Source organism: Mus caroli, unplaced genomic scaffold, assembly GCF_978045245.1.
Source record: "Mus caroli unplaced genomic scaffold, Mus_caroli_1 scaffold_15, whole genome shotgun sequence".
NCBI classification, from domain to species: Eukaryota; Metazoa; Chordata; class Mammalia; order Rodentia; family Muridae; genus Mus; species Mus caroli.
In genome coordinates, this window is record NW_028227270.1 from 37634414 (window position 1) to 37657792 (window position 23379).

The 23379-nt window shown below is 40.2% G+C and overlaps 1 pseudogene; it reads right to left on the reverse strand.

The window, feature by feature from the left end:
• Nucleotides 1–4956: 4956 nt before the first annotated feature.
• LOC110307715 (L-lactate dehydrogenase A chain pseudogene) lies at nucleotides 4957–16852 on the reverse strand (annotated as a pseudogene).
• Between the last annotated feature and the right edge of the window lie 6527 nt (nucleotides 16853–23379).

The following is a 23379-nucleotide window of genomic DNA, read 5'->3' on the forward strand; positions in this document are numbered from 1 at the left end:
GACCTAATTCCAATTCTCCTCTAACTATTCCACAAAATAGAAACAGAAGGTACTTGAGATTCATTCTATGAAGCCACAATTACTCTGATACCTAAACCACATAAAGACTCAACAAAGAAAGAAAACTTCAGATCAAATTCCCTTATGAATATTGATGCAAAACTACTCAATAAAATTCTCTAAAAACAAATCCAAGAACACACCAAAAGTACCATCCATCATGATCAAGTAGGGTTCATTCCAGGGGTGCAGGGATGGTTTAATATATGAAAATCCATCAATGTAATCCACTATCAAAACAAACTCAAAGACAAAAACCACATGATCCTCACATTAGATGTTGAGAAAGCATTTGACAAAATCCAGCACCCATTCATGATAGAAGTCTTGGAAAGATCAGGAATTCAAGGCCAGTACCTAAACATAATAAAAGCAATATACAGCGAACCAGTAGCCAACATCAAACTAAATGGACAGAAGCTGGAAGCAATCCCAATAAAATCAGGGACTAGACAAGGCTGCCTACTTTCTCCATACCTATTCAATATATTACTCGAAGTCCTAGCCAGAGCAATTAGACAACAAAAGGAGGTCAAGGGGATACAAGTTGGAAAGGAAGAAGTCAAAATATCACTATTTGCAGATGGTATGATAGTATATATAAGTGACCCTAAAAATTCCATCAGGAAACTCCTGAACCTGATAAACAGCTTTAGTGCAGTAGCTCGATATAAAATTAACTCAAACAAATCAGTGGACTTTCTCCACACAAAGGAAAAACCTGCTGAGAAAAAATTAGGAAAACAAAACCCTTCACAATAGTCACAAATAATATAAAATACCTTTGTGTGACTCTAACTAAGGAAGTGAGAGATCTGTATGAAAAGAACTTCAAGTCTCTGAAGAAAGAAATCAAAAAAGATCTCAGAAGATGGAAACATCTAACATGGTCATGGATTTGCAGGATCAATATAGTAAAAATGGCTACCTTCCTGAAACCTAGGATAGCAAAAACTCTTCTCAATAAAAGAACCTCTGGAGGAATCACCATGCCTGACCTCAAGCTGTACTACAGAGCAATTGTGATAAAAACTGCATGGTACTGGTCCAGAGACAGACAAGTAAACCAATGGAATAGAATTGAAGAACCAGAAATGAACCCACTCACCTATGGTCACTTGATCTTTGACAAGGGAGCTAAAACCATCCAGTGGAGAAAAAGACAGAATTTTCAACAAATGGTGCTGGCACAACTGGCGGTTATCATGTAGAAGAATGGGAATTGATCCATTATAATCTGTTTGTACTAAGCTCGTGTTTAAATGGATCAAGGAACTCCACATAAAACCAGAGACACTGAAACTTATAGAGGAGAAAGTGGGGAAAAGCCTTGAAGATATGGGCACAGGGGGAAAATCCTGCACAGAACAGCAATGGCTTGTACTGTGAGACCAAGAATCTGTATACATAAGAATGTTACCACAACATCTAAACTGTATATGTTTCATCCCTAGAGAAGACAATTGAAATTTTACCTTTCATGAAACAATACCAGCTTGTCTGTGCACTCTTCTTGATCAACCATCTCAGATGAATTTGGTATAATGATTTAGGATCTGATATAAAGTAAGACAATGATCTTAGCAAACTAATAAGATTTCCTTTTTGGTTATACAGACGTATTCATGAATAATAACTTGTTCCTGTTTCCCTCCTACCCCATAATCTGTGGATTCTCTCCCTTCAGTCTCCACCATCACCAGGACTTAGGAAACAGCTAGAAACACAGTAATCAATAAATAATTCTTAGGGCTTTCATGGTATGGACTCCTACAATCCTAGCGTCCAGGGGCAGTAAAGGAAGAGCTGTTGCATGTCTGTCTCCACCTGTTTTACACTGGGTGTTTCTGTTCAGACAGGGCTATACACTAAGACTGTCTTAAAAAGTAAACATTCAAGGAAAGACTGATGCTTACTGGTGACCTAAAAACCACTAAATGTTTGATCTCTGGTCTATCTGTATGTTTCTCTCCTCTTCTCTCTGAACCCCTTCAAATCTGGCCACCCTTCAGATTTTCCATTTCTTCCACCTCCCTGGAGCTTTTGAAAATATTTGTTCTTCTGTTACATGAGTATACCCTCATGCTGTGTTTTATCTAGACCTCATCAGAGCCTACCTTGGCACCACTGCCTTATCCCCAGCCAACATTGAATACTTTTCACAAGATGACAAATTTAATTCTAATTTGATTAGTGAAATGCTGTAATTAATGTTTGCTTCCTCTGTAAGTTGAATCTTCATAAGAGCAAGGATAAAATATATGTGTTTATTTAACTTTTTATATTGTTTTCATCTATCAATGTGTTTTAAGACAATTACAGGGCCAATTTCATACTTAAAAAGCAACAAAGGTTTGGTGAATGGATGATTGAAAGGATGAAGAAATGGAAAAATTAGTAGGTTTACAATATTCTTTTGCAAACATTTGGTGCCATCTAAAAATAGACTGCTACCAATGGAATAGTGCTATCAATTTAACAAAGAAACAAGATTATGCAAGTGATAGCTTTGTATACTACCGTGAGTGGAGACTGGATCATTAAATCAGAATAAAACTACCCTAACATTGATAAAATAAGCAAATAGCTATGTTGATTTTTTCCCAGTGTAGGTGCAGCTCATGTCTCATGTCTACGATTAGCCTTTCCAACCATCCCTAGTCACTAAACTTGAGTTGATGACATCGGATGGCCCCTACTCTCTTGGATTTGCTATGAAATGCAAAGTCTTTCCTCATTGTTGGAATGTTTAGTAACATTTCTTATAAAATGCAGGTCTCACCATTTGTGATTTTGTGTGAACCCCATTCTAACAGTAGTGTTAGCAGAGAGAAGCTTGGCTTATTTTAAACCCAAAGCCAGGCAATATCCATGCTATCGCAGGGGTACATTGTATTTTATGACTTAAATAAAAAATATTTCTAAAAGCACATGTTCTGTGATAACAAGCTTCAACAAAAAGAAGCCTAGGGTTATTGAAACACATGAAATTTGAGCTTGAAGAGAATTTAGATGGTTTAAAATTGTTTGAAGACCACATGAAATAAGGAATCTCCTTCTAGCTGCAGTTTAATACCTGCTATCGCTATGGGGATATAAGCAGCTAGCTGAAAAATCTTCCTGCTTCATAATTCATATTCCTACACAGAATATTCTTTAAACTCAATGCTCACTGAAAGAGCCTGTAACTAAAGGATATTTAGTTATTCATCAGTTCATGCATAACAAAAATACCAGAGAATCCTCAAAGTTATGATGTTAAAGCTCTATGTATGACAACTCTTCTCAAAAGGAAAAGCTACACTAGTGTTATGTATATGTAGTTATTTACACATTTTGAATTATGAAAATTACAGAGCTAGTTATTATGTGTCAGTACTACCAGTTAGTCTACATTTTGTAATTCTGGGTATTCTTAAAATATACATAATTTACTTGAAATGCTAATTTTTAGAAGTCTTTTTTATTAGATATTTTCTTTATTTACATTTCAAATGTTATCCTCTTTCCTGGTTTCCCCTCCGAAAGTCCCCTATCCCCTTTCCTCTTCCCCCTTCTCCCTCCCCCTTCCCACCAACCCAACAACCAAAGAAAACACATGTGGGACTCATGGCTCCAGCTGCATGTGTAGCAGAGGATGGCCTAGTCAGTCATCAGTGGGAGGAAAGGCCCTTGGTCCTGTGAAGGCTCTATGCCCCAGTATAGGGAAATTTTTAAAGTAATAATTAAAACTATTTTGTGTTATAAGGTCAATGAACACCCCAATTTATTTGAAAAGGGAAGAAATTGATGTCCACGAATATTCTAAGGGCTGTCGTTACATTGCACTATATTTCAGATCCTATGGATTTAAAAAATATATTACAGTGATAGTTTTAGATGATTTTACATGTAGATATTAAATTTACTGGTAATTGACATGCTATAAGAATTAAATTTGTTAGAATGGAAATAAAATACTTAATTAATTAAAAAAGAAAATTATTGAAAATCAATATTCAAGTCATAGTGAATATAAAAGCTATGATCCAATAGAATAGTATAATAGGTATGAACCTTGTTTGGGGGGGTATTTTATTAATTTTAATTAATTAACATTAGTGAACTTTAACTTTAATTAATTAACTATGTGCTTTTTTATATCTATGAATATGTAACTGAGAGTGCAGGTCCCAAAGGAGGCCATAGCAAAGGAGGTCAGAGACATCAGACTCCTCTGCAGACAGAGTTTCAGTCGGCTGTTAGCTTCCCTACATGTGTGCTGGGAACCAACTTAGAACCTTCGAAAGAATGTAACAGGCTTTTAATCAACTGAGCCATCTCTTTAGCTCCTTGTGGTATTTCTTATGTAAGATACATGACAGCTTTTACATTTAGTTTTTTTTTTTCACTGTTCAAGGTTTATTTGGTGTTTTCATTGGCATGACGCTTGGGTGGTTGGTTCCATCATCCTTATGCAGATCTTACATCTCACATAATATTGCAATGCACACTACAGACACATATAATACATAAAATATCCTGTACAACATTTATGCACAAGATATGCATCATGGACGTACACACTGGAGCCAGGTTATGACTAACTTGGGAACTCGCCAAACTGGCCTAGGCATGTTTGGTGAGGGTGCACAGGGCAGCAATGCAGCAGGCTCACAGGGTAATCAAAGCCTGCACAGTGGGCAGTGTGTCTCGGAGACAGTGGGACTGTCACACTAAACAGGTTACCACTACACAAGTACCACTTGGCAGCAGGGCAGAGCTGTGGGGAGTGAGATGTTTCCCCACACCACCTCAACACCACTGTACTAACCACAGCTCAGATGAGAAGGGTGTGGTCTGCCTAGAAACCCTGCTGCAGCTTGGACAGTGAAATGCTAGGACACTGGGAAGACTTTAGAACTGCAGCTCTTTCTGGATTCCCAGAAGATCTGTACTCTTCTTCAGGAGGGCCTCTTCCTCAGGAGTCAATGTCACCTTCACAACATCTGAGATTCCATTTTGTCCCAGGATACATGGGACACTGAGGAAAACATCATCATTGATTCCATAGATACCCTTATTCATGGTAGAAATGGGATGCACCCGCCTAAGGTTCTTCGTTATGCTCTCAGCCAAGTCTGCCACAGAGAGGCCAATGGCCCGGGATGTGTAACCTTTCAGCTTGATCACCTCGTAGGCACTGTCCACCACCTGCTTGTGAACCTCCTTCCACTGCTCCTTGTCTGTGTCAGTGCCCAGTTCTGGGTTCAGAGACTTCAGGGAGACGCCAGCAACATTCACACCACTCCACACAGGCACACTGGAGTCGCCATGTTCTCCCAGGACCCAGCCGTGACAGCTCAGCGGGTGAACCCCCAGCCTTTCTCCCATCAGGTAACAGAACCAAGCTGAATCCAGATAGCAACCACTTCCAATAATTTGGCTTTTGGGAAAGCCACTGATTTTCCAAGCCACGTAGGTCAAGATATCCACTGGATTGGAGACAATCAGCAGCTTGCAGTGTGGACTGTACTTGACAATGTTGGGAATGATAAACTTGAAGATGTTCACGTTTCGCTGGACCAGGTTGAGTCGGCTCTCCCCCTCTTGCTGACGACCCCCAATGTGATGATGACCGGCTTGGAGTTCACAGTTACACAATAGTCTTTGCTGGAGACAATTTTTTGGTGTTTTAAGGAAGAGGCTGCCATGCTGGAGATCCATCATCTCGCCCTTGAGTTTTTCTTCCATGACGTCAACAAGGGCAAGCTCATCTGCCAAGTTCTTCATTAAGATACTGATGGCACAAGCCATGCCAACATCACTAACCCCAACAACTGTAATCTTGTTCTGGGGAGCCTGTTCTTCTTTAAGAAGATTCACAATCAGCTGGTCCTTAAGGGTTGCTGTCTTGGACTTTGAATCTTTTGAAACCGCTAGTGCACGATGGGAAACAATGGGCAAGCAGAAGCAGTGTGGCCTGGGCTTGGCAACAGTGGCTCCAGCACCTTACATTTAGTTTTAGCATTCAAGAAAACTAGAAGTGTGATGAAGTCATAGGCAATCCTCCATAATTCTATTTCTTATGGGTAGTCATGAGGGATGTCATGAGCTTCATAGTCTACTGACTACAATTTCTTTAGAAATTCTTAAATTTTAAGAAAAATTCATAATAGAGAAATTGAGACAGGAATTCCCGATGCTTGGTAGAGAATGACAACTGAGCCAGGACTTTGGAACTTTTTTTGAGTAGACAAGATCAACATGAAAACATCCTAGGCATGTTCTGTGAATGTGTTTTCCTTCAACAATGTCACGGGACCTTGCAAAAGGGGACAACTCTTCATACTCCAGTGAAATTTCAGTGAAATACTTTTATGGAATAAAAGTCAATGAAATGGTTGGCAGTTTCATATGCATGGGTTCATCTGTGAGTATGGATGAATTGTACAAGTGAAAGCATCTACCCATCCACACAGCAATTTTCTAACACAGAAAGGCATAAAAAATGAAAAAGTAGCTATGTTTTTATAATACTAAATGAGATGCTACATGGAATACTCTAATTGTAGTATACTTTTCAAGTATGATCAAGAAAGTATTTCATTTAAATGATATCTAGGATAAGTTCAAATATTTTTCTGCTTTGGTAATGAGTAAGGATTCCCATCTTGCAGGCAGTTGATTAAATATGAAAACACACATTAAGTCAACTGATTTTATGAGAGGCAAGAGAAACTGCAAAAATTAAGTAATATGAAGAAGGCACAACTCTTTAAATAAATTTTTAAAAACTGGAAAGGTGCAATATATGAAGTTCAGGTCAGACTGCTGGGATCGTTATTGAAACATTCTCTGTGATCTTGAGAACATTACTTAACCTGTTCATATTGTCTTATGTGCAAGAGGAAGATAATAAGAGTGCCACTGTGAAATATCACAGGGATGCAATGACAATTAATTACCTAAAACAGGAAACATACTTCAAAGAACAGGACAGAAGTACAGTCACCTGATTCATCAACAAATGATTCCTGGAAAATGAAATGTCCACATTTAAAACAATGAAATTTTACTCCCCCCCACCCCAATCTCTTACACTACATGCAAATCAATTCCAAATAGTTCAAAAACCCTAATAAAAGACCTAAAACTTGGAAACTCCTGGACAAACTAAGGACAAAGTAGGGGAAAGGCTTCATGATTTAGTCACAGGAAAGGATTTTCTGAATAGAAAATACTTTCTTATACAGCTATATCTCCCTAGGGGTGGTACTTCTCACAATAAACTCTACTATCCTCTATTGACTGGAGATGAAAAAATAATGTTCCACAGACATGTCTAAAGATCTGCCTGATTGAGGCAATTATTCAGTTGTAGTTCCCTCTTCCAAATGTTTCAGTAAACAACCCAAATTAACCAGCACAGATAGATTGGCAAGACCACAGATGTATATTGACATGCGAGTAGATGTGAAACTAAATAAGGGACAGAAGGTGATTGATGAGAGCAGAGAGGGACAAGAGGGCTGAAGAGTAAGTGGGGAAAATGGTCAATGTCCTCATATAAAATGTTTGAAGTAAAATAATCAAAACTTTAAAACAAACATTGACCTACAGTGTTTGTTTATTAATAGTAATATTAATAATTATTAATAGTAAATATCACTTAAAATGCATGTGGTCTCTTTTGATATGTTGAGAAACAGCAAAAAAAAAATATTATATAATAGCCAATGCTCTTTCTACATTGGCAAGTTTGTCTCCAAATTTCACAGTTCAAGGTTGTTTGTTGGTTGGTTTGTTTTTAAGGTATAATAGAATATGAAAAAGCTCATAAGATGTCTGAGTCCAGAATAGTAGTTAAAATCTCTGGCTGCAGTGAAGTGGAAACTTAAGGGTTCTTTGGAAAGATGGATGGTGTTTTGCTGGGGCAAACATGTGAAGGAACGTTTAGCTGAAGTGGACATTGGTGAAAGACTAAGGCAGGCTCGTGAAGGAAAGTTTCACTGAAGCAGACACAGAAGAGAGGATGTTCTGCTAAAGCAAGCACATGAAAGCACGTGAAAGGACATGATGAAGGATTCTTTGCTAGCAACACGCATGTATTGGTACACAGTACATTGGGTAGTTGAGCTGCATTTGTCTGGACTCCATAGAGAGAAACACACCAAAAATCTTCTGGTAGTGTGCTGCAGTTTCTTGCCACTTTCATGGACTCAGGCTGATGGACAGAGTGATGTCAGCTAAGAGATGCACACATTGCTGAAGCAAGACATATGCTCAAGCAAGGCACATGGAGGACACATGATGTTTGGAGGGTATAAGTAGGACAACACGGAGTGACAGAGACAGAGCTTGACTTGCATATAGAGCTAGCTGTGCAACACTTGTAGGTCTCATGTCTTTGCTGATCTTTGCTTTCCTGAGAGAGGCACAGCTGAGAATTTTTCCTAGTGTTCTCTTGGTCCTTCCTGCTCAGGCTGAGGCCTGGCTGTCTCTGCTAGGTGTCACTGCTGTTGCTAACTGGACTCTACCAGACTGGACTGTCGGTGTATCTTTAAAGTGTTTGCTAGTGGATCGAGCTGCCTCTGCCTGCTAACCTGTGAACTCAACTAGTGATTTCCAGACACACAGATGGGTATTGTTCCAAAGAACCTGTCTAAACAGGTTCACTTCCCCCTTATTCTTTCTTTTCCACTACATGTGGTGGTTGGTAGGCTACAAGGGAGGCTAAAGCATTTTAAAACCATCATTAAAAATAATGTTTGAAAAAAATTAAATAACACTGCAGATTTTCAAATGCCTCTTACGTTCTGCTGTGTTGTCTTGGATAGGGAACGTAAGCTTTCTGTGTATCTAAAGAACGCATAATAATAGTTCCTAACTCAAAACTGTGGTGAGTACCATTAAAATAGTACACTTAAAATACTCATCAGAAAGTAGGAACTCAATAAATGTCAGCTATGTTTACCTTCATTAGAGAGCGCATGACATACATGACATATACCTGTATTAATACTTTTTAAAAGGGAAGCACACAGCCAACAGAATCAACTAACCTGCACCCTTAAAACTGTCACAGTCCTGAAATAGACGTGTGCTATTGTAAAATTCTCGTCCATGTGTGAAGCAATATCATACCACCTCAAAGAATTATGATGAGTGAAATTTGTTCTGCAAAATCTCTAAAATATATGATGTTTATAAAAGAAGAAAAGAAATCATAAAATTACAAAACCAACAGAATAAGAATAACAAAGAAAAGGAGAAACAGAAATGTTCATAGATTAAATAAGTCAAAACAAATGCCATCTGTGTTAGGTACTTTACTGTTAATGTGGTAAAATATCACAGTCAAAAGCAACTTATATATTGCAGCTTAAGTTGCAGAGTGAAGGTGCATAGTGACAAGGGAGCCATGGAGAAAGCCAATATCCAACTACATACTGGTTACAAGATGTGCACGATCACACAAATGTACATACTCAGTCCTAAACAGCCCATCTACACTCAACCTCTCCCGTCATGGCTCACAGGGCTAAGTGGCAGAGGAGGTAGCAAGTTTGTCAGAGCCAATGAGGATGGCAGACATCAAGGAAAGCGTGCCTTAAACACACAACAGAACTGACAGAAGTATGACCAAACAGAGACTGTGGTAGCACACATAGGGCCTGAACAGGTCCAAGTCAGATTGGGGGTCCCAGAACTGAGAGGGGAACTGGACAGGAGCTACCATACCTAACCTAGCTGAAAACTATTCACTAGGTAAAAATCAGTTATTTTGCAGTGGAGTATCTATAAACCACTCTAAAGGACAAACTCCATGCCCAATAGTAGATGGCCAACATAAAAGAAATCCAATGGTAATTTTGGAGATGGTTTGTTTTATAATTCTTTTGGTATTTTTTAACCTTATGGATCTTAGTATGCTTTCCCATTATGTGCTTTTTATGAGTTTTGTAATATATGCCTGTGTATTTCTGCTTGTATATGTATATTTTTCCTGTTTGTTTGTTTTGCTTTATTCTGGTTTTATTTGCCTGTTTGAGAGAGAGAGAGAGAGAGAGAGAGAGAGAGAGAGAGAGAGAGAGAGAGAGAGAAGGAGGAGGAGGAAGAGGAGGAGGAGGAAGAAGAGGAGGAGGAGGACTGGGGGTTTGACAGGTGGGGCCTTAGGGAGGATCTGAGAGGAGATGAGGGAGGGGAAACTGTTATTAAATGTATTGCATGGAAATTTTATTTTCAATAAAAAGTAATAAAGACAAAAAAAAACCTGTCAAAGTCTGAACATACCCAGACTGAACTTAGGCCTCCCCACATGTAACAGATGCGCAGCCTGGCCTTCATGTGGGTCCTGAACAAATGGAGTAAGTGCTATCCCAAAAGCTGCTGCCTGTGTGCAGGATATGTTCTCCTAGCTGGGCTGCCTTGTCTGGCTTCAGTGGGAGATGAAGTGCCTAGCCTCATGGGGAGTTAAATGTGTGTCTGGTGGGGGGAGGAATACCCAGGGGGCCCTAACCTGTCAGAGAAGAAGGGATGAAGGAAGGATTGTGGGAGTAGATGACTAGGAGGGGGGCAGTGAGCAGGATATAAAGTAAATACGTTTAAAATTTTAGTTTAAAAAAAGTGAAGCACACCAAGTTGCATACTTAATAAATTATTATAATGTGCATATAAATTTAGAGCCACAGTATGATCATCTAATCATTCTTTAAGATAAGTGAGCATGTGTTTGCCATACCATTGTCCCCAAATCAACTAAGAGTCAAAGAGAAAGGACCAGTGGCACTGTAGACTCCATAGGATATTATGGCTTCATTTCATTTTGACTGGATTCTTAACTTCCAACATTTTTCCCTCAAAGTCACTGTCTAGGTAAGGATAGCACATTCAGTTTCTTTGGTATATCCTGTTCCCAGGCTTCCAAAGCTTGCCCTTGGCTGCTAGGGTCTGAGTGTCACACTGACTTGAGCAGCCAGGTGACTTGAAAAGCTGAGACAATGATTTTACAAGTTTATACATTAAAAGCTCCCTGACAGCCCCTCACAGAATTTCTACACGCACTTCCACAACCAATCTCTTTCAGTGTGCAATGGGTTCTTAGAAAACTACTCAGTGCCTCTGTAAACTGTCTTCATGCGTCAGTGGATACCAAGAAAAGGTCTGCACTAAATTGTTAATTTCATGGGCTTGCCTGACCCAGCCTAACATGAAAGGAGAAGCATTTCAAAGAAGAAAACTGACTCATGGTGGAATCTGAGGCTTTGGTACAAATGTGTTGTCTCAAGAAACAGGGCAGCATGCAACAGTATTAATAATAGGCATAGTAAAATCTCATTCAGTTATACTGCAGCGTGAACTCATGCTTGCTTCCTTGCAGAGATTCTGCACTGCTTGGGGACCATGAGAATACCTCACACTATTGATTTTTTAAATTTTTTTAATTAGGTATTTTCCTCAATTACATTTCAACTGTTATCCCAAAAGTCCCCCATACCCTCCCCCCCACACTCTCCTACCCACCCACTCCCACTTTTTGGCCCTGGCGTTCCCCTGTACTGGGGCATATAAAGTTTGCAAGACCAAGGGTCCTCTCTTTCCACTGATGGCCGACTAGGCCATCTTCTGCTACATATGCAGCTAGAGACACGAGCTCCGGGGGGTACTGGTTAGTTCATATTGTTGTTCCACCTATAGGGTTGCAGATCCCTTTAGCTCCTTGGGTACTTTCTCTAGCTCCTCCATTGGGGATCCTGTGATCCATCCAATAGCTGACTATGAGCATCCATTTCTGTGTTTGCCAGGCACCGGCATAGCCTCACAAGAAACAGCTATATCAGGGTCCTTTCCCCGGGGATCCATCCCATAATCAGCCCCCAAACGCTGACACCATTGCATATGCCAGCAAGATTTTGCTGAAAGGACCCTGATATAGCTGTCTCATGTGAGACTATGCCAGTGCCTGGCAAACAGACTATTGTTAATAAGCACACATTTTATTTATTTATTTATTTTCCACTGTTTTTTTTTTATTACATATTTTCCTCAATTACATTTCCAATGCTATCCCAAAAGTCCCCCATACGGCCCCCCACTTCCCTACCCTCCCATTCCCATTCTTTTGGCCCTGGCATTCCCCTATATTGGGGCATATAAAGTTTGCAAGTCCAATGGGCCTCTCTTTCCAGTGATGGCCTACTAGGCCATCTTTCGATACATATGCAGCTAGAGACAAGAGCTCCGGGGTACTGGTTAGTTCATCATGTTGTTCCAACTATAGGGTTGCAGATCCCTTTAGCTCCTTGGGTACTTTCTCTAGCTTCTCCATTGGGAGCCCTGTGATACATCCAATAGCTGACTGTGAGCATCCACTCCTGTGTTTGCTAGGCCCCGGCATAGTCTCACAAGAGACAGCTATCTTTGGGTCCTTTCAGCAAAATCTTGCTAGTGTATGCAATGGTGTCAGCGTTTAGAAGCTGATTATGGGATGGATCCCTGGATACGGCAGTCTCTAGATGGTCCATCCTTTCATCACAGCTCCGAACTTTGTCTCTGTAACTCCTTCCCTGGGTGTTTTGTTCCCAATTCTAAGAAGGGGCACAGTGTCCACATTTTGGTCTTCATTCTTCTTGAGTTTCATGTGTTTAGCAAATTGTATCTTATATCTTGGGTATCCTAAGTTTTGGGCTAATATCCACTTATCAGTGAATACATATTGTGTGAGTTCCTTTGTGATTGTGTTACCTCACTCAGAATGATGCCCTCCAGGTCCATCCATTTGGCTAGGAATTTCATAAATTCATTCTTTTTAATAGCTGAGTAGTACTCCATTGTGTAAATGTACCATAATTTCTGTATCCATTCCTCTGTTGAGGGACATCTGGGTTCTTTCCAGCTTCTGGCTATTATAAATAGGGCTGCTATGAACATAGTGGAGCATGTGTCCTTCTTACCGGTTGGGACATCTTCTGGATATATGCCCAGAAGCGGTATTGCTGGATCCTCCGGTAGTACTATGTCCAATTTTCTGAGGAACCGCCACACTGATTTCCTACAGAGCAATTGTGATAAAAACTGCATGGTACTGGTATAGTGACAGACAAATAGACCAATGGAATAGAATTGAAGACCCAGAAATGAACCCACACACCTACGGTCACTTGATCTTCGACAAGGGAGCTAAAAACATCCAGTGGAAGAAAGACAGCATCTTCAACAAATGGTGCTGGCACAACTGGTTGTTATCATGTAGAAGAATGCGAATCGATCCATTCCTATCTCCTTGTACTAAGGTCAAGTCTAAGTGGATCAAGGAACTTCACATAAAACCAGAGACACTGAAACTTATAGAGGAGAAAGTGGGGAAAAGCCTTGAAGATATGGGCACAGGGGGAAAATTCTTGAATAGAACAGCAATGGCTTGTGCTGTAAGATCGAGAATTGACAAGTGTGACCTCATGAAACTGCAAAGCTTCTGCAAGGCAAAAGACACCATCAATAAGACAAAAAAACCACCAACAGATTGGGAAAGGATCTTTACCTATCCTAAATGAGATAAGGGTCTAATATCCAATATATATAAGGAACTCAAGAAGGTGGACTCCAGAAAGTCAAATAACCCCATTAAAAAATGGGGCTCAGAATTGAACAAAAGAATCCTAAATGAGATAAGGGTCTAATATCCAATATATATAAGGAACTCAAGAAGGTGGACTCCAGAAAGTCAAATAACCCCATTAAAAAATGGGGCTCAGAATTGAACAAAGAATTCTCACCTGAAGAATACCAAATGGCAGAGAAGCACCTGAAAAAATGTTCAACATCCTTAATCATCAGGGAAATGCAAATCAAAACAACCCTGAGATTCCACCTCACACCAGTCAGAATGGCTAAGATCAAAAATTCAGGTGACAGCAGATGCTGGCGGGGATGTGGAGAAAGAGGAACACTCCTCCATTGTTGGTGGGATTGCAAGCTTGTATAAGCACACATTTTAAAGTCAGAGTGCTGGTCCATGTCCACAGTGAGTTTCTCAAATAAAGCTGAATTATTACTCATGCTCCATCTTGAATGTGCTGAAGGGAGAGCTGAATTCAATTAGAGATATTAAAAAATTCTAAAACTCTCACAAATCTGAAAGCAATGTGTGGGATCTTCACTCTCTAATCTGGCCTGAAATACTTGAAACCATTTACTGGTGCACTCTTTCTGCTTCTTCAGATCTTACATACTCACTGTGTGAGCCATTTGATTAGTTGTTCTTTGCTTATTTTGTTTTTTAAATTGTCTATGTAATTAAAATATGATTATGTCATTCACTCCTTCTTCTCCTTCCCTCCCTTTCCATATCTTCCCCTGCCCCCTCTCCTGAATGTATAACCTCCTTTTCTCTAATTGTGTGCATGCATGTGTGTGTGTGTGTGTGTGTGTATGCACATGTGCATGCACACGCATGATAATATGAATAGAACATGCTGGGGCTATATGGTATTTGTTTTAATGTGTATGTTTTCAGAGCTGATTCTCCCTCTCTCTAATCCTTAATTGTCTGTATCTCTTGATTTAGGGGTGATGACACTTCCCATGGCCATGTTGGAATGCCAATCGGTACTGTCACTGTTCAGGTCTTGCTTAGGCTTCCAAGTTGTTCAAATTTCATGGGTATATCTTCCCCATGATATTTAGAAGATATAATCTTGCAGCTAACTGACATCCAGGTCCTCTGACAATCTTTTAGTCCCATCTTCCAGCATTTAATTCTTCAGGCTTCACTCATGCCCTCTCCTTCTTTCTGTAAATTCTGTCTAGTCTGCCTAGAGAACATCTTCTTCATTTCACACTTCTCATAGAAGCAAGGTCCTTCATGCAACCTCTTCCACTGTAACTGTATGATCCCACAGATTTTCTTAACACCGTAGCCCAAACATTCCATGACTGACTTTACTTCCTGAGTGCTTCATTTGCGTTAGTACTTTCCAGTAACTCAGGCCTGGCACAATTCACACTTCCCATGCTGACTTGTTTTGGCTGTGGGACCTAGTCAAATGTGACAGCAGCAGCCCTGGAAAGAGCCTATGTGCCAGGACTCAGGCTCTTGACATGCTCTCAGGCAGGGCTTGGATCACTCATACAGAGTACTCCATAGGTAGTGTCCAGGAGAGGAAAGGACAGTGGAGAGGGCCAGCTGCAACCTATTCCAGATATTTAAGGTGATACATACATATATAAATATACACTTAAAATGTACACATGTAAACAATTACTACACAGACTCAGCATGTTCTATGCACATATTTAGTTGTACATACAAACACACAATTAGAGAAAAGGAGGTCACAAATTTGGAAGAGGGTGGAATATATGTGAGGGAAGAACCTATTCTGAATACCCCAACCCAAGTAGATGGCAGAAAAATCAGAAGAGAGTCCAGCCCAGCCTATGGTACAATTATGACAAAGCATAGCTCAGTATTACTAAGCCACTGCCATTTGAGATAGTCATCAAACAGCAAGAAATATCTAAAGTTTCCTTGATAAAAAGATTATAACAATGATAGCTCCCTGGGAACTTTGTCTCAACCGAGTGCTTGTGATCTCTAGTCTATTATTCTCTTGTTTTTTAGTGTGGTAGCACTGTGAACCATGAACTCACTCACATTTCGCATGTCTGCTTTTCTCTTGTTGACCTAGTGTCTTACTTTCCAAATAGAGAACTTTATGGACATGATAATTGTTGGTGGAAAAAAGAATCAATGGGAGAGAAGACAGAAGGTAAATTAGAGTAAACTAAACAGGCATAGCTGCTTGAGGTGAGTGGCAGAGGGCTTGCTTCGCATGCAAGAAGCCCTAGGTTCAATCCACAGTTCAGAGGGTGGGATGTTGAACACAAGGCCACAGACAAAGGGGTATTTCTGCATATTTGGCAAAGACAAAAGACACGCTCAGCATCACTAACTGTGTCTGTGAAATATAGGTCAAGGTAAACACTTAGAACATTTTCTATTTTGCCTATAAAATGATAGGCAATAAAACAGAAATGGCTGTCCATAGAAATCGCTGTTATGTGCTGACATCACGTCTTTTTCAACACAAGCTTTTATAAGTGGAGAGAATGCCATCAATGCAAGCACTATCAATATATTTCCATCCATGTTCCACAGACAGACTGGATTAAAGGAGATAGAGCCCTTGTTGAAGAGAAGTTACCAACAAAGTCTCACTTTAGAGAGATGCCGGGCAATTATAATTGATGGCAGTTTTAGCACTGTGGTAATGAGGACAGGGTAGGGGCTACCATTTCCCACTCCTGTCTTTATCACTAAAATAGATCCAGAGTGTGCTGTTTTCTCTTATTAGTCTTTGTTGCATGAATACAACGTTGGAATGTTAATACCGAACAGAACCTGGAAAAACAAAGTTTAGTGGCTCAAACCCTCTGGTGTGCAATATAGGTGCTGTGCAAAAAACAAATCTAAGTGCTCTTCATATGTCTTTGTGAACATTGTCTTGGTTACAATTTTTAAATTTAATTTAATACAAATTTTAAAGATAATTTTAGAGCAATTGTCTTATTTACAAAAGGAGTAAGTGCTAAATACAAAAATCTATACATTTTAATAAGTGTTCCAAAATTTCACCTTTCTTTTTTTAAGGAAGTTTCTTTATGACACCAGTAATAGTCAGAGAACACTCATGTCTAATCTAACAGAAACTCAGGACTCATGGAACACAAAGGAAAGGGGTAGGACTCAATCTATAGAATGTCTAAATTAGACAGAAAATAAATTGCAAGTCAACTTACATGAAACCATCTTCATCACTCAAATTAAATAAAATTAAATTACAAAAACAGAAACCACAAACAAAACAGAAGAAAATTTTCAAATTTCCTCTGTTCCCATGAGGATCCTTTGTTCAAAATATCTTTACAATTTATCTGCTACAACGTCATTATTTAAAACGCAATAGCACACAGAGACAAAGTGAAGATGACTTGATTTAGATCCAACAACTGTATCCAAGCACCTTTTCCATTGATTGCCTCTGCAGTTCATGGAAGGAAGGTCAGGATGCTCCTAGGAGCCTTGATTTCTTCTTCTACACAGAGTACCACAGTAGAATATAGGAAAGTGTATATTCATGAGAGTATCACAGTAGAATATGGGAATGTGTATATTCATGAGAGTATCACAGTAGAATATGGGAATGTGTATATTCATGAGAGTATCACAGTAGAATATGGGAATGTGTATATTCATGAGAGTATCACAGTAGAATATGGGAATGTGTATATTCATGAGAGTATCACAGTAGAATATGGGAATGTGTATATTCATGAGAGTATCACAGTAGAATATGGGAATGTGTATATTCATGAGAGTATCACAGTAGAATATGGGAATGTGTATATTCATATGGATAACAGGAAACATAATCCTAGGTTCTTTTGACTGATTCTGAAAGCATAGTATGGAAATTCTCAGAACCCACACCTAACCTACTAAAGAAAATGCCACAATGAGGGCCACCAACCTCCACTGCAATCAGTGCCTGGGTGATGCCAATGGCACTAGAGTAGGGGAAATGATGCAGTCTATAGTATCACTACCCACTGATTTGGGCAAGAGTCTTAATTTCCTAAATCAGTGTCCTAATCTCTTCACCTATACTTCAAACTATAACTAAATATTAAATGAGTAAATGTCCATAATCTATGTATGCAACTCGAGGACTGAATAAAGTGAAGGTGACATACATTCACAATGAAAATTTTTAAGGGAAAAAGAAGACTGAATGTAGCATGTTTTCAAGTAAATGGATGCAGCTGGATATAGCCATATTAGATAAATTAAGTCAGTCTCAGAAGAATATTTTGGTATGTTTCATATTATTTGTGGTTCCTAGATTATTATATAATTTATTGAACCCAGAGTATTATAAAAATATGTAAAAATCAAGCATGTATACAGACATGAAAGTAGAAGTGAAATTGTGTGGGGGAGAACAGAGAGCATGGGGAGGGATGAGAACAGAGAGAGTGGGGAGGAGTGAGGGAACAGAGAGAGTGGGAAGGATGAGGAAACTGAGAGAGTGGGGAGAGTGAGGGAACAGAGACTGGGGAAGGGTGAGAACAGAGAGAGTGGGGAGGGGTGAGGGAACAGAGAGTGGGGAAGGGTAAGGGAACAAAGAGTGAGGAGAGATGAGGGAACAGAGAGAGTGAGGAGGGGTGAGAACAGAGAGAGTGGGGAGGGGGGACAGAGAGAGTGGGGAGGGGTGAGGGAACAGAGAGTGGGGAAGGGTGAGAACAGAGAGAGTGGGGAGGGGTGAGAACAGAGAGAGTGGGGAGGGGTGAGGGAACAGAGAGTGGGGAAGGGTAAGGGAACAAATAGTGGGGAGAGGTGAGGGAACAGAGAGAGTGAGGAGGGGTGAGAACAGAGAGAGTGGGGAGGGGGGACAGAGAGAGTGGGGAGGGGTGAGAACAGAGAGAGTGGGGAGGGGGGAGAGAGAGAGTGGGGAGGGTGAGGGAACAGAAAGAGTGAGGAGGGGTGAGAACAGAGAGAGTGGGGAGGGGGGAGAGAGAGAGTGGGGAGGGTGAAAAAAGACCATAGAAAGGATATGGTTGGTTGGTCTCAACTTACAAAACATATGAATGGAAACAAGCAAATATTTTTAGCCTACAAATCAATGCTACATACTGGCAAAAACAAAGGGCAAGCTACTTTTGAACCTAAGCACTCTTCTAGACTCTGAAAATGCCAAATGGAACAAATGATATAAAAACGAAAGGTGGAAGGCATGAGTAAACAAATAGGTGATAGAGTTCAAAGTCTGATATAACAAGCTCTGTCAACACTGGCAATGAAAGCTGAATGGGAGGGAAGTCCTTCTGTTAGATGAGGAAAGAAGACCTCCCTGAAGAGGTGGCTTTTGCACTGAGACAGGAAAGAGGAGGAAGGGCCAGGCAAATGAAAACTGTTGGAAAGTACATCCTGGAAGCAGTCATGGTGTCAAGTCCACAAGATATGGATCTGCTGACTTGTAAACGGGCAAAAGGGACAGTTGATGGAGCAGAAACAGAGCAGACTGGAGAGAATGGCAAGATCAGAAATGTGGGCGATAATCTCAGTACGTGAGTCCTGGTGAGTCCTTAGAGAGACTCACTTCCAACTCACTGTTACAGGGCATGATCATAATGGCATGATCTGATTTCCAAAGAGAATGGAAGCCACGCTGTCAAAGATGAGCTGGAGTTGAGCATAACAGAAGCACTGAGGTGAATTTAGGAGACACTGCAGGAAAAAGGGGAAGAGGTGGCTGCATAATATGATGAGGGAACAGGAAGTACTGGAAAGAAGGCAACAAAGAACAGCAAACAGACTCTCCCAGCAGTCAGCGAGGAAAGGGAAGAAAGGATAAGGATCCTTACTTGTCCAGTGGCTTCAGGGAGCCTTCCAAATGCCTAAAACCTTGGTCCTCACCTAAAACCTTGGTGACCAAGACTTGAAGAGGACACTGAGCTGAACTCTGCCTTGAATATCTGTGTAGTACTATAGAAGTTACTCCGGGTTCCCTCGCTTTCTCATGCATTTCAATGTGGTCATTGATGCAGGATTCAATGATTTCCTTATATAAGGGTAAATAGTCAAGTTTACAAAGTACTCTCAAGGATGTTTCCCATGATCAAGTGAAAGCCAGTGGCTGCTTTTGAACTTTTTGATGTTCACACAAAATGTGACATGGGTCCCAGACTTTAGCCTTCTCTTAGTCAGTCCTCTTCTCTTGCTTTCTGATAGCTGCTACTGCAGTCTTCCTGCAGTGCTGTGCCTGTGTGGCTGGTCTTATCATTGCCTTACCTGGATAATAGGCAAGCTATAAAACTCTGGCAGAGCAAAGGAGTTATTGTTGTTTATCTCTGTACTGTGGACTCAGAGCACATAATGGTAATTAAGATTCATGTGTTAATTTGTAATATTCGTTCTTTCGATAAATATTTACAAAAATCCTTCTGTTTACCCAGTTTAACAATACAGAATTGCTGATCACAGAGTTTTATCTCAGGGTCAGAGAGAAGGTGTGATGAGGGGGAACATAAAGAACAAATGCTGTATGCAAGTGGTGTGCCTGGGTTGACAGTGGTGAGTACACCAAAAGTCATGTAGGTTAAAACAAAAGAGAAAGGCCCCAGGTGTGAGCAGTAACACATGGGCATGCTCTGTGCATGCACCTGGCTTATTCTGCAGAAATTAATGACATCCAGACCTCTGCAATTGCTTGTAAATAACAAATGCTTGCCTCTAGTCCTCATTAGGCTGGCAGACACTTTGCATATGACATCATCACTCAGAAACCTACCACACAACACGAGGTCATATCTAACTTCAAGGGGGAAAAATGTAGCCTGTCCACTTGTAGAAAAAAGAATTTACATTAAGGGATAAGGGAGATGAGAAGGCTGAAGAGATGAAACAGCAGTTAAGATAACCCACTGTTCTTCCAGAGGACCAGAATTCACTGCCCCAGGCCTATGTGCAGTGGCTCAAAACTTCCTATAAGTCCAGAAGATCCAATTCTCTGGTCTCTGCTGATACTAGCACAGACACAAGCACACATTAAAAAATAAATAAACCGTATTATAAAAAGACAACAGAGCTGAGTAAGGAGGTATGCATGGGAAGATTATTCCAGGAAGGAGAAAGTGCTAATGAGAAAGCCTGGGTGTATAGTGTTCCTGTAGTGTTTAAGGAACAGTCGGGAAACTGGTATAAACAGAGGAGGACTTATATGAGAGGGAGGTGAGACCAGCAGGAGCAGAGCTGAGAATCAGCAAGGGGGAGTGAGTGAGGGAAGGAGGGAGGGAGGGAGGGGAAGATAGGGAGACAAGTGGGGGTGGGGAGGGAGACTGAGTCCATCATAGGAGGTATGTCTGCCTCCTCCATAACTTAAGTGACTAACATACCCTGGGCTTAATTTGAACTAATTTTATTATAATTCATCTTAAAAGAGCATACTCTGAAAAAACATAAAGTTAATGTTATTGTTGTAAAAGTAATTGTCAACCAATAACCACATATGCAGAGTGAGGAGAACTAAATGGACACAATCAATGTGTCTGAAAAATACAAACATACATAGCATGATATAAAATTTCTATGTACTGCTGCAGCCAAAATGACTCTGGAAGTATAGGTGCCTGTTGCGAAGCCCTAGGATCTGAGTTCAATACTTGGCACTCACATGATAGAACAAAACCACCTCCTCTGACATCCTCGATAAATCAGTACAATGTCCTTATTCATTTAAGATCCATTTAAGGACAGCCTACTGATAAAACAAAGTAAACTACCAAGGATAGATAATGAATATACCCCATAAGTATGGGGGAACTATGGCTTACAGAAGTGAGGCCATTTGTAAGCGACACTGTTAAATATAAGCAAGAGTCTTTGAATTTGGGAAAAGAAAGTGGGAGGCTAGATAAAGTATAGCTAGGCAACCAGAAGGGAGAGAGGCAAAGGTCAGTAATCCACACTTGTCTTCAAATGGCACCACTCTCAACATGGTGGAAGCCACTTCGAGGTTTATATTACCTTACAAGATGGCTACTTGCTCTCTGATTACCAACCATTTACTAAGAGAAGAAAAGCTGTTGCCAGTAAAGTGGCAAGTGCTTGTGTTCAGAGCAAACTCAAATAAAACAATTGAATTACTACGCCTTTCTCTCAGCGACCTTCATCTTTCCCTTTTTAGAATGGTTCATTCATCCTTTTCTGATGTAAGCAAACATAAAATAATGTCCCATGGTGCTTCACTGATGCATAGGGCATTAGAGATAAATTTTATGGGAAATTAATTTTAAGATTGGAATGCAAATATTTCCTTAATATAAATGCATAGCATCTATGGTAACAAAATGTTTCATAAGCAAAAGCATGAAACGGGTAGAGTGACCATGAAGTTTCACAGGACGCTACATCCACTTACCCATTCATTCATTAACACTTTTGCTCTCTCAATGCTTAGTGAATGGTTTCACAGGGTCGGGAATTGGGTTAGAAAATAAATAAATAAGCCAAGGCTTCTGAAAAATTCCCCTCCATCCAGATGTATCCCTTGTAGTGATCAAGCGGGTAGGAAGCTCAGGAAAAGCTCTGTAAAGTTCCATGTCAGCCCAGAAGAGTCAAGCTCTGGCTTCATCTTTGGACCTGGAGGAAGACATCTTAAAGACAGAAACATTGAGCTGCATCTTATGTTCGCAGCAGTGAATTCATTCAGTGGGTATGTTTGTTCAAGGGAGTGAATGTGTGTACAGCCAGGGACAGCAGAATGGTACTGTCTGGTCCTTGCAGAAAAAGAAATAGGTCCTAGAAGAGATTTGTTCTAGATTCCCTGTTGATATAAGAGTTCAAGCTTGCAAAAAGAGCAGTGGGAGATGCTGAGAGCGAGCCTAGGCAGTGAGGACAATGAGAGAAGAGAAGTGCTTTGGATCTGGGTTTCATCACAGGACAGACTTGACCTTGAGAAAGAAACATCATTCATCCTCTGACTATAGACGTGAGAAAGTACAGAGCAATGACCAAAAGCTAAGAAAACTCAGAGCTATGTATGCCTTTAAAGCCTCAGAGTGTGGTATAAGCTTCAGAAAAACGCATACCTCCATGAAATACTGGGGAATCCCTGAGATACCTTGAGAGAGCCTCTGAAGTGAAGACTGCCAGAGGATCCCCAGCCACTGATGGGAAATATCAGAAAACCCTCCACTCTCTCATTTGGTGCTAGGATTTTATCTACTAATACCACGAATACTTAAGGTTTAAAAAAAACACCTCAAAAGCTGAGAATTTCGCTCAGTTGATAGAATATTTGCCTAGCATGAAACAAAACAAACCAACCAACCAAAACTGGATACAATCCCCAGCAGCAAACATTGAAAGTCTTTCTTTCTTGCCTACCTCAGGAGTTCAAGGATAGGATGAACTACATAATATTCTGAGGGGTGGGGGGTGGGGGGTGGAAAGGAGCAAAGATAAGAACAGGAAAGAAAAAATGGGGAGAAAGGGAAGGAGAAGAAAAATATCTTCATTGGTTCATTTACATACCATCATTACTTCTATTATTGAAGTGTATCATTGACAAAAATTATGCTTGATAAGTTTTTAAATACACCAAAATTTGACTTAAAGCCCAGCATGCTACAACTGTAGAAGACATAAAACATAGTTGGAATTTTTTAATGTCTAAAATTCAACAACAATTTATAGACTTCAGTTTTCAGAATAATGACTTCACTCCTAAGGGTTATCAAAGAAGAACTCTTTGAAATATCATTAATAGCTCAGCT